The sequence below is a fragment of the Tupaia chinensis genome, unplaced genomic scaffold, assembly GCF_000334495.1.
Source record: "Tupaia chinensis unplaced genomic scaffold, TupChi_1.0 Scaffold000100_1, whole genome shotgun sequence".
NCBI classification, from domain to species: domain Eukaryota; kingdom Metazoa; phylum Chordata; class Mammalia; order Scandentia; family Tupaiidae; genus Tupaia; species Tupaia belangeri.
The window spans coordinates 1,028,470-1,036,833 of NW_006159564.1; the positions used below are offsets into that span (position 1 = coordinate 1,028,470).

At 41.5% G+C, this 8,364-nt stretch overlaps 1 pseudogene; it reads left to right on the forward strand.

Annotated features, from left to right (window-relative positions):
- Nucleotides 1-1,367, forward strand: part of LOC102496338 (WW domain-containing adapter protein with coiled-coil-like) — a 3,627-nt pseudogene extending 2,260 nt beyond the window's left edge.
- Nucleotides 1,368-8,364: the final 6,997 nt, after the last annotated feature.

Consider the following 8,364-nt stretch of genomic DNA (forward strand, 5'->3'; position numbering starts at 1 on the left):
TTTTTCCATTTTTAAGACTGTTGGGGTACATTTTGATTGTAGGATTTGAGTTACCAGCTTTTCTAAAAGCAGTCACATGAAATAGTAACTGTTTATTATTGTAATTCCAAATAATCTACTCAGCACTTAACTTACACGGGTAGGTTCCTGGCATAATTGGAAATTCCAGTGAGTACTTTCGTGTTTTTTTAAGTCTCACAGAGGGAATTTCTTTAGCTGAACACCTTAATATATATCAGTGCAAAGGGGTTTAGTTCACTGTAAGCCTGTTAAATTTCTTTTTCCAATGCTTGAGGTCATTTAAAATCTTTAGACTCATTATGTTGCTCCTGTCTTCTAGATGCTTTTATTTTGAAAGTTCGAGTTTGAAGCATACTATTTTTTCTTGGTATCTCTCTGAGTTTTCAAGTTGTTACTAATACTTCATAGCCTGTTACTGTTTGAATTTAGGAAATAATATGTTTTCAGTCCTTACAGCAGCTGTAACACAAGCCTCCCTGCAGTCTATAATTCATAGGTTCCTCACTGCTGGACCATCTGCTTTCAACATCACGTCTCTCATTTCTCAAGCCGCTCAGCTCTCCACACAAGCCCAGCCCTCTAATCAGTCTCCAATGTCTTTAACGTCTGATGCATCATCCCCAAGATCATATGTGTCTCCAAGAATAAGCACACCTCAAACTAACACCGACCCCATCAAACCTTTGATTAGTACTCCTCCTGTTTCATCACAGCCAAAGGTTTGTACTCCAGTAGTTAAGCCAGGACCAGTGACACCGTCAGCTACACAGCAGCCTGTAACTGTTGACAAGCAGCAAGGTCATGAACCTGTCTCACCTCGAAGTCTGCAGCGCTCAAACCAGGAAAGTCCATCCCCTGGCCCAAATCACACTTCTAGTAGCAATGCATCAAATGCAGCAGTCATACCACAGAATTTATCTGCCCGACCTGCGTGTTCATTAACTCCTATGCTAGCAGCACACTTCAATGAAAATCTCTAAAACATGTTCAAGGATGGCCCGCAGATCTTGCAGAGAAGCAGGCATCAAGATTGCGTGAAGAAGCCCATAACATGGGAAATATTCACATGTCAGAAATTTGTACTGAATTAAAAAATCTGAGATCTTTAGTCCGAGTATGTGAAATTCAAGCAACTTTGCGAGAGCAAAGGATACTATATTTGAGACAACAAATTAAGGAACTTGAAAAGCTAAAAAATCAGAATTCCTTTATGGTGTGAAGATGTGAATAATTGCACAAGGTTTTGAGTACAGGAACTGTAAATCTGTTGCCCAATCTTAACATTTTTGAGCTGCATTTAAGTAGACTTTGGACCGTTAAGCTGAGCAAAGGAAATGACAAGGGGACAGGGTCTGTGAGAGTCAATTCAGAGGAAAGATACAAGATTGATTTGTAAAACCCTTGAAATGTAGATTTCTTGTAGATGTATTCTTCACGTTGTAAATATGCTTTGTAGAGTGAAGCCATGGGAAGCCATGTGTAACAGAGCTTAGACATCCAAAACTAATCAGTGCTGAGGTGGCTAAATACCTAGCCTTTTACATGTAAACCTGTCTGCAAAATTAGCTTTAAAAAAAAAAAAATCGGGAACCAGCAGTTAGCATAATGGCTATGTCGCTGGACTCCCACGTAGTCAACTGCGATTTGCATCCCGGACCCGGTGGCTTAAAACTCACGCCAGGCGCGTGTGCATGCGTGCCCAAGATCCTGAGAGGAGAATGGAGGAGAAGGGATTGCAGCGTGACCATGCCCTCTGGGGGGGTAATTTTTCACTTTCTGTCTCTATGTCTCTCTCTGTCTGGCTAGCGCACGCGCCCTATAGCGAAAACCTATCAAAAAAAAAATTCGAGGGGTTAATTTATCATTCAGAAATCTTGCATTTTCAAAAATTCAGTGCAAGCACCAGGCGATCTGTGTCTGAGGGTATGATTTTTGAACCATATGGGCAGTGTACAAAATATCATGAAACGACAGTTTCCACACTTGCACCTGATCAAGAGCAGTGCTTCTCCATTTGTTTTGCAGAGAAATGTTCTTCATTTCTGATGTGTTCCATTTCCTTCTGAAATCCTTGATCTGATTTTATCCATTTTTTAAGGCTCCTCTTTTTCTCCTTTCTTAAGGCACTGTTGCTATGGCACTTTTCTATAACCTTTTCATTCCTGTGTACAGTAGCTTAAAATTGCAGTGATTGAGCATCACCCACTTGTTTGTATAAATTATTGAAATCAAAAAAACAAAAAAGAATTTAACAGGATTTGTATCTTTAGACTGAATCTATTTTCTGGACTATGACCTTCTTTTCTTTCTTTCTTTTTTTTTAATGAGCTTATTTTCAACTGTCTAATATACTCCATCTCCATCAAACCTCTAATCTCAACAGATTTTCCTCTGGAGGCTCTGGTCCAGTGTTGGCCACTTCTTTCTGAACCATTCTCCCTCTCTTTTCTCTCATAACTAGTTAAGAACTATGTCTCTCGGGACCAACAATTAGCGTAATGGCTATGTCACTGGACTCCCATGTAGTCGACCACGGTTTGCATCCCAGACCCAGTGGCTTAAAACTCATGCCGGCGCATGTGCGTGTGTGCCCAAGATCCTGAGAGAAGAACGGAGGAGAAGGGATTGTGGCATGACCATCCCCCCTGGGGGGTGATTTCTCGCTTTCTGTCTCTCTGTCTCTGTCTATCTGGCAAGCACACGCGCACTATAGTAAAAAACTCTCAAAAAAAAAGAACTATGTCTAGGGACTAGCAGTTAGCATAATGGCTGTGCCGCTGGACTCCCATGTAGTCGGCCACGGTTCGCATCCCGGACCCGGTGGCTTTTAAAACTCATGCCAGGCGCAGGTGCGTGCATGCCCAAGATCCCGAGAGGAGAACAGAGAAGAAGGGATTACAGCATGGCCATCCCCTCTGGGGAGTGATTTCTTGCTTTCTGTCTCTCTGTCTGTCTGGCAAGTGTACGCGCCCTATAGCAAAAATAACTCTTTCTCAAAAAAAAAAAAAAAAAAGAACTATGTCTCATAATCTTTCTCTTTTCACAATTTTTCTTGAATTCTTTACTTTTCTTTCAGCTCTGTGATCTATATTCTAGTTTAGAATCTTATTGCCTCTGACCTGACCTCTCCATCTTTGGTTTCTTTCCACCTTCAATCCAACCTGAACTCATTTCTACATGTACAATTTTCTTTGGATCATACACTCCTCTCCTATTCTAGAACCTTCAATGGCTCTTCATTTCCTACCAACCAAATCCTGGCAGAGCTGTCTCTCCCACCACCCCTGTCAGGACACTCTCTCATCCAGCCAGACTGACTTACTTTCCCAACCACCAACATGCCTCATTCTAAAGTGACAAGGGGTGTTGAGGGAGGCTAACTAAAAAGTGTGTGAAGACATTTAAGTGATTAAACACAATAACGAAGTACAAACGATTAGGTAAAGTCAGCCTGAGGGAAGCTGTTGTGAACCCCTGAGATGGAGGGTGTGTGGACTGCATGGGGAAGAGTGGAAGAAGGTAGAGATTAATTAAGGAATCTTTTCATATAAAACACAATGAGCAACAAGACCAAGAGAAAAGTTGGATGGGGAAAAATAACCCAACTTGAAAAACATTTGGGCAGGAAAAACCCACAGGCCCTGAAGACCTATGGGAAGAACAAAGGAAATAAGTTAAAATAATTTCCAAATTTTCTGGCTTCAGTGACTACATATATGCTTAAACCATTCAACTCTATAGGAATGTAGGAAGGGACTAGGGGGTAGGTAAACACAGTGAATTTGCTTTAGGAAATGTTGAATTTGGAGTTTCTGTGGTCATCCAGGTGCAAGTTCCCAGATGGTTGGATTTATAGATTCAGACTACAAAAGAAAGGCTAGATTTTTAAATAAAGATATAGAACTTATCAGAGCATTATCAGATTATGGGAATTAACAACAGAGAGTAGTTATTGTACAGAAATAAAGTATGTGCAAAATTACAGAGAAGAAATTTTCATCTAAATGTATGAATGTTTTTGTATCTGTGTTCATTTTCATGTTCATGGTATCCTATGAACTCTTTTCATTTAATTTTGTATTCTTTTTGTGTAAATTTGGCATATAGAAATGACAATGATGAGGGCCAGCCAGCCAGTGGCATGGTAGTTAAGATGGCTGGATCCCATATGGCCAACTTTGTGGTTGAAGTCCTGGACCTGATGGCTTGGCAAACATGCCAGGTGCAGGTACATGCATGCCCCAAATCCCAGGAGGATGATGGAGAAGAAGGGATTGCAGTGTGGCCATCCTCCCGGCGGGGGGTGGGGGTGATTTCTCACTTTCTCTCTCTCTGTCTGGTGCTGTCTCTGTGTCTGGCAAACATACACACCCTATAGTGAAAACTTTTTTTAAAAAAGCATTAAAATAGTGATAAATTATGTAATTTAGCATGTTATTAGAGAAATTAGCCTGTAAATAAAATATGCATAGAGATTATAACACATAACTATATTTTCACATCATTATTAAAAGCATATATAATATAATTCTACTCAATAGTTAGCAAGGATGGTTCCTTGCTAACTATTTTGCTTGGCAAGACATACTCCCAAAGGAAGAGTGAGTATCACGTGCATGAGGTAAATGGAGACAGATTATACATAAAGAATAGCACTGCCATTATCTAAAGAACAGTGCTTGCAGATTGTGAGTATATGTTCATGTCTGTAGAGAGATATTAATTAAAAGAAAAACCAAGAAGCTAAATTTTACAAACTAAGGAACTGAGGATAGTTCTAGCTAGTATGCTATTTACTGTCCCTGTTCCCCAAAAGGAGAGATTTTAAACACAAAGCTTTTTGCCTGGAATATTTGAGAACAAATTTGGAATGAGAAAAGGATAAAACAGACTCCACATTAAAGCACAATCTTCCCGGGAACCAGCAGTTAGCGTAATGGCTATGTCGCTGGACTCCCACACAGTCAACTGCGGTTCGCGTCCCAGACCCGGTGGCTTAAAACTCACACCGTGTGCGTGCGTGCCCAAGATCTCGAGAGGAGAATGGAGGAGAAGGGATTGTGGCATGACCATCCCCCCTGGGGGGTGATTTCTCGCTTTCTGTCTCTATGTCTCTCTCTGTCTGTCTGGCGAGCACACGCACCCTATAGCAAAAACCTCTCAAAAAAAAAAAAAAAAAGCACAAAATTCCCAAACCCAAGAATAGATCAATCCCTATCCAAATGTTTACTTTGGGTCCATCTCCATGACCTATTAAGAGTCAACTTTAATTAGTAAAGACAACCAGTAGAACAATAATAGAGAAATATTATAGTTTCCAGCTCTTTTTATCACTGTTTGTTCAACACTTTTAAATGAATTAAAAACAGATGTTGAAATTGCTGCCAACTATTCACTTATCCTCTGTGAATGGGAATTAATTTGTGTTTGTTCATCATTAAATTAAATGTTAGGCTTCAAAAGTTTAAAAAGTTGTGGAATGTAGGTCTTGATAAGATTTTAAAGTTACAGACAATTGAAGTAATTTTGACAATTGTGAAAACATCTGTTCTTATAAGACAGAAAAGAAAATTCCTGGGAAAGTTTTGAACTCTGAAACTCTTGCATGATACTCAAAAACAAAAATCAATATTTTGTTATTTAACAAGAACTTCTGGGCACCATCTACACTTCCACCCCTGATTTTAGTGCATAGAGGCTACAGAAGAATTTAAAATGATTCCCAATCTCTACAAAGAATACGAGATGCCATATGGTTCAGAGTGTGGAGAAGGAGGTCTGCTAACAGTCCTTACATGTTCAGAGAAGATAGAGCCTAGCGAGCACTATGATGAGATGGGCAGGTATTTCAAGGGCAAATTTAATTGGACAATGCAAAATGTACAGGATTATTATTACTTCATGTGGCAGCCAGCTCTTGTGATGGTCCCCAGTGATTCTCACCTTTGGTGGTTCAAACCTTTGTGTACCTCTCTCCCACACTGAGTATAGCTGTCTTGTCTATTATTGCACTGCTTACAGAAATACTGGGTGAATTTACCAATAGAGGTCAGGCAGGCCCTATAACACAGCGGTTATGGGAGACACATCACACATGACTGACCTTGGTTCAAATCTTGGTTCTGGCAGCTTGAAAAACCCACTGGGTGTGTGTGTGTGTGTGTGTGTGTGTGTGTGTGTGTGTGTGTATCTCAAATCCCTAGGGGGTGGAGAAATGGAGGAAAAGGGATATCCACACCCCATTTATGTTTCTCTCTCTCTCTCACCTGAATGCTTTCTATCTCTCTCTGGCGAAAACACACCTTTTTTGGAAAGGAAGGAAGGATTAGTTGGCACAGTTTGGAGGTCCAGGGCCCAGCAACCACCTTGTGATGAGACTACAACATGCCTTCCTCCTGTTTTGCTCTGAACATTACCCAAAGATTAAAAGTGAACACTCAGGATACTGGGGATACTAAAAACAAACAAACAAAAAAAATTGGGTGAAATGTGATCTGAACAGTCAGCCAAAGATAAACTATATGAACAGAAAGTAATTAAGCTAGGGATCAGTGGGTGGTATAATGGTTACACTGCTGGACTCCCATGTAGTTGACCATGGTTCAAGTCCCAGACCTGGTGGCTTAAAACTCTCACCAGGTGCATGTGTTTATGTGCCCAAGTTCCTGAGAAGAGAATGGAGAAGGGATTGTGGTGTGGTCTTTCCCTCTGGGGGGGTGATTTCCCACTCTCTGTCTCTCTGGCTAGCACACATGCCCTACAGAAAAAATCTCTCTCAAAAAAAAGTAGCTAAGCTAAAGGAGAAATATGACAAGGATATTGCTGCATACCATGCCAAAGGCAAAAGTAAAACAGGAAAGAAGGGCCCTGCCAGGCCAACAGGCTCAAACATGAGGAATGAACCAGAAGATGAGGAAGAGGAGGAGGAAGAAGAAGATTAGGAGGAGAAGAATACATGGCTATTCTGTAATGATGTATGTGGAATGTGTGTGTGTACCTTATGCAATTGTTTTGCTAAGAATGTGAGTTCAAGTGCAGCTCAATATTAGCTTCAGGGGGCTGGCAGGTGGCATGGTTGTTAAGGGCACTGGACTCCCATGTGCCTGACAGTGTTTCAAGTCCTGGACTGGGTGGCTTGCTTTCTCAGTTCCCACCACCCCCTCTTGCTCTCTCTTCTTCTCTGGTCAAATTGAAATAAATGAATAAAGAAACAAAGTTAAATTTTTTTAAAATAATTCTTTTTAAAAAATTAGCTTTGGGGGACCAGAAGTTAGTGTAATGGCTATGTCGCTGGACTCCCACGTAGTCGACCACGGTTCGCGTCCCGGACCCGGTGGCTTAAAACTCATGCCAGGCACATGTGCGTGCGTGCCCAAGATCCCGAGAGGAGAATGGAGGAGAAGGGATTGCGGCGTGACCATCCCCCCGGGGGGTGATTTCTTGCTTTCTGTCTCTATGTCTGTCTCTGTCTGTCTGGCAAGCGCACGTGCCCTATAGCAAAAACCTCTCAAAAAAATTAGCTTTGGTGTAAAAACTGTACAGATTTTTTATAGCTGTTTAGATTCTTTGTAGAGAAAATTATTTTAAGAATGCAGTTTGGAGGCTGCCTGAGGCTTCAGGCCTGACCCCTCCAGACCTTCATGCATCCCCACCCTTCCTCCTCCTTGGACCCCAGATTGGTTGTATGGGACTTTAAGATGAACTAACACCCCTCCCCACCCGCAAACCAGATCTAGTCGGCCAGTAGTTCCGGACACCAGGCTGCCTGAGGCTGCAGGCCCAACCAACCTGGTCCTGTCACTCATCCTCTGGCTCTTCCCCACTAACCTTTGGACTCTAAATTTTGGTCATTTGAATAGCATGCGGTGCACATGCACACCACGCGATTCCCTTTTTTTGTTTTGTTATTCTTTGCTCTTGAGGTGTTGCTTATTAGGTCAGTTGGAGGCTCACCACTCCTTAGAAACAGGGAGGACTTTGGGCCATCCAGGACTACTGTCAATAATTAATGGTAATTGTGAGCAACAGGTAGGCCAACCATAAGAGAAATCATCGATTTTCTAATCCTGTACAACTTTTGACACTTAGAATTACCTTAAATAAGTTAGGAAGCAACATATAGATTACTTGATGACTAGGAACAATCACAGAGGCTCAAGAAATATAAGCAACCAACAAAAGGCCTCTCCCTCAAGGGAACTCATCAAATCTACATCACCCACAGTCAATACACTGGACGTCGTGGACATGTCTGATAAGGAATTCAGATTATTTGTAGTGACCAAACTAACTGAGATGGAAGAGAAAAGAGACAAGGAGCTCCAGGAGATGAGGAAGTCCTTT